Source organism: Babylonia areolata, chromosome 9, assembly GCF_041734735.1.
Source record: "Babylonia areolata isolate BAREFJ2019XMU chromosome 9, ASM4173473v1, whole genome shotgun sequence".
Lineage (NCBI taxonomy): Eukaryota > Metazoa > Mollusca > Gastropoda > Neogastropoda > Buccinidae > Babylonia > Babylonia areolata.
In genome coordinates this window covers 7,875,607-7,879,809 of record NC_134884.1, presented here as the reverse complement: position 1 = coordinate 7,879,809, position 4,203 = coordinate 7,875,607, and the positions used below count along the sequence as shown (strand labels likewise).

General features: G+C 43.6%; 1 long non-coding RNA gene across 1 annotated transcript in view; it reads left to right on the top strand.

Moving 5' to 3' along the window:
• LOC143285709 (uncharacterized) overlaps positions 1-2,703 on the top strand; it is a 4,920-nt gene extending 2,217 nt beyond the window's left edge. The window contains exons 3-4 of the long non-coding RNA XR_013055717.1: positions 1,406-1,501; positions 2,420-2,703. This is a non-coding gene — a long non-coding RNA (uncharacterized LOC143285709). The remainder of the gene's footprint in view (positions 1-1,405; positions 1,502-2,419) is intronic.
• Positions 2,704-4,203: the final 1,500 nt, after the last annotated feature.

Sequence of the window (4,203 nt, the reverse complement as noted above, 5' to 3'; positions counted from 1 at the left end):
TTTGTTCATCCAACTCACGGTTTCATTTTCACAATGTGTTCAACACGTGCATCCGCATATATACAGGTCGGTGGCCTTACATTAAAGTAGTTACTGAGTTCTGATGGATGTCTGTCAATGTGCATCCCTGGAATCTGATACTGGTTGCTAGCAGTGCATGGCTAACGGTGCACATGTTCACATTTCACACTGCAACAGTGTTTCAAAATGTTTTATCTTTGTTTTTCACCGCGAGCATCAACTTGTAATTGGTGACTGCTGCATCAGAAATGGACAGAAGTATCTCAGTTGAAAAACGTGTATGAATTTCAACCTTTTTTGCTTTAGATAAACCATTATGGCATGCCTCTTTCGAATATAAATGACATTATTAAAAAATTTCTGAAATAGAGCAGATTGTCCAATATTAAACAATTGGTTTTGGAAGATTGTCGTTAGTTCTGGTTATTTCTATTCTGGTGATACCCATATATTCAAAGACGAATACAGGCTACCTTCATGTCCAGCATCCCATTACGTTTCCTTTAACATTTTGAAATACTTATGGATCATATTGTATTGGTCTAATCTGATCTTTCTTGATTAAAGTGGCACTGAAATAGGTTAATTCCCAAGTTTCCCCAAAGTCGTATTCAATGAACACGAGAACAAATGTTTAAAACACAAACACGAAAGTGTGCGTGCATGCAGTTTTTTTTTTCCTTTGAGACAAGTCGCGTAAATGCACACGTACTTGCGAACATAAAAGCGCGCACGCACACGCACACACACCCACACACACACACACACCAGGAAATCGAGAATAAAAACTAACATTAACCTCTGCTGGGGCATGGCATGAGTAGGTCTGGTGAGCACACTTGTGTCCACAGGCAGCTGTAGAGCATTACAAGTCTGACACATGAATTCCGTGATGAAATATAATAAAAGAAAAGCACCCCCCCCCGCCTCTCACCTCCCCTCCCCCACCCCCACCCTCAATTATCAATGTATAAACAGCACACGCAAAGAAAGGGGGAAAAAAGCGAGAAAAATGGATATCTAAATGTTAACATGACGTCATGGTTTTAGAACACACACCATTTCCCCCAATATCAACACCAAGAAATAAACGGCGTATTGAAAGGGAAAAAAGCACAACTGATGTCAATGATGGTATGTACATTGCGCTGAATCTTGTGCAGAGACAAATCAAAGCTCCTTCACACCAGTCATTCCCACGCATGCATAACTAAAATCTTGGAAAACAGAAGGCTATCTTGGGAAGTGGTGGAATAAAGGCCAGACTTGAAAGAGCTGAGTGCGCAGACCTGACGAAGAGAAAGCGGTTCATTCCAAATGCAAGGCCCTATATATATGTGTGCATAAGTCTGTCCCCGTGTTACCGTGTTCATGTTTTGTACAGATCCCAGGAGGTTGGAACATCTCATTTCCAGTGAACATCTCCGGAGGTTGCAGCTCATCTCGTACTTCCTGGATATCACTGCTTCAGGGCTGAAGAGTGAGTGTGGGTGGTGGAAGTGATGTGCCTGTGGGCGGGTGGTGTGTGTGTGTAGGTGGGATATGTAAAGGAATAGGTGTGTGTGTGTGTGTGTATTCTAAGGGCACACAAATTATGACATACTGACACTTGCACTCATTTCGTCTATTTCTATTTATTTTAAATAGAAACTTCTGCCTAACATGGAAGTTACATTAATGCATTCATCTGCCAGCAGCAGCATTTTACCAAGTAATGGGACATAATCTGAATATACTATGGACATTTTAAATTAATCTCATCTAAAACATTTAAAATGACTTTAAGCTATTTTACACTAGGGTAAAGGTCTTTATCTTCATTCACCCAATGCGTTGCCCCTTTGATGCATATTCATATTCAGCATGTATAATGTGGGAACACATTTCTACAAAGATCCGAATGAATTTGTTTTGCGCTCGTGCACATAGTTTTGAACAGTCTTGTATAATAGACTTGAGTCACGGTGAATCAAGGCCGAGACGTTCGGACTGAGTGAGCACGTTTGATCCTATGGTCTAAATTTTATCAAAGAACCTGATTTGTCAGGAGTAATCATCACGTACGTGTATTACGCCAGAAGTGTGTTTGGCGATTTCATTACGATTTAGTCAGATGGTGGTGAAGACGGAACGTTTGTACATTGAATCATTTGTACATGGTCACCAAACATTCAAATGCCGATCGATGTGGGCTGCTTAAAATACAATTTAACAGCACACAACTTGTGGTCAAACTGAACAAAACAATGATTTGGATCTCTAAGTACTGGTAACCCTACTTCCCCCTCTCCCCCAACCCCGGCATTTTCGGTTTTATTGTTCAGTAGGTATCGCATGAGCCATGAAAGCTTTGCCTTCTTCCATCCATTTTATTCACGTACTTATGTGTGTCCTCCAGATGTGCTACATGACTTACCCATTGCTGAAGAACGAGTCCTACCTCCCCTTGGGGAACTCTGCCGGGCCATGAATGTGACATCATATCAGTGTTGACTGAGGCATCGTGGGCACTCCAAGTCATCAGCCCTGGTGACTGAAGCATCATGGGTCTTCAGGAAGTTTTGGGAAACTGGACTGGCTTTGATAAGATTACGTTTTGTCCTCCAAGTATCAACGTGGATTACAAAGACGGCAAATGTTCGGTTCTGAACATGGAGACAGAAAATAAAACGAGAAATTCCATTTTTGGTTAGTGATGTTGTGCGTCTTTCTCGCTCCCACTCTCTCCCTGGTGTGTGTGTGTGTGTGTGTGTGTGTGTGTGTGTTGGATTCTGTGTGTTTGTTGGTCTTATCTTTTTACTTAATCTTTCTCCAGCACTTCCTCTTTCACTATCCCCCTTCCCCCATTCACTATTTCTTTCACCCTACCCCCCCCCCCACACCCCCTTCACTGTTTCCTTCACCATACCCCCCTCCCCCTTCAGTTTCCTCCCACATAGCGCCCCCCACCCCTTCACTGTTTCCTCCCCCCTCCCCCCTTCACTGTTTCCGTCACCCTACCCCCCTCCCCCTTAACTGTTTCCTCCCCCATACCGCCGACCCCCCCTTCAGTTTCCTTCCCCCTAGCCCGCCCCCCCTTAAACCCCCCCACCCACTTCACCGTTTCCTTCCCCCTACTCCCCCCCCCCCCCCCTTCTCCACCACCTCCATCTGTTTCATTTCCTTCATGACCCTCGTACATAGGTTCGTCTTTAAACCCATACAAGATGGAATATATGATCGTGTCAGACCATGACCATCAGAACAGCAGAGGAGGCAACTGCTCTCCTTGCTATCTGGGCTAGAAATTTATTATAGTGGAGTGTCTTGCCCAAGTTATATCCCCACTCTCAGCCAGGAGGGTTTTAGGACAGTCAGTTTTGGGATGGTTCCCAAAGGCCAACCAGCCCCGAAGGCTGCAGCACTGAGAGACAGTGCAGTCTTGCCTCCAAACTCAGTCAAATCCTTCACGAAAGACTAATCTGTAAATGTTCAATTTTCTCTTTTGGTGTATGTTCATGTTAGAAAATAGAAATACAAATGTTTCGTTAAACACATGCACACATAAAAACAAATCAAGAATAAAACAAAACTACCCACCTAACCAAGGAACAACAAAAACGAGAAGCTGAAATAAATCGGGCGCAGTTCCCCGAATATAGGGGAGTCAACTACAGCAATTGACCTATTTAAGGAGAGAAGGGTTTCCTCCCTCCAACCTGTGCACGGCAACCGCCACTACCACCACAGTCACCACGCACACACACACACACACACACACACACACACACACACACACACACACACACACACACGATATAGCAAGATTTATTAATTAAAAAAATAAACACACACACACACACACACACACACACACACACACACACACACACACACCACTGCCATAAAAGCGGATGTGTGTTAAGTCCTGGTGTCAGGGAAGAACACATGCCGTGTCATTGAAATGAAAATGATGCAACTCTCTCTGTCTCTCTCTCTCTCTCTCTCTCTCTCTCTCTCTCTCTCTCTCTCTCTCTCTCACTTTTATCGTCGCATGGAAGGGAAAACGTGCACAACAACAACCCTAGATATGTTAGATACTGACGGAACCAAGCTTAAGACAAACGAAGAAAAAGGATCCGCCCTGCTCAAACGTTTCATACAACAGAGCGATCAAAGAAACTTAGATGAAAAAAGAAATAT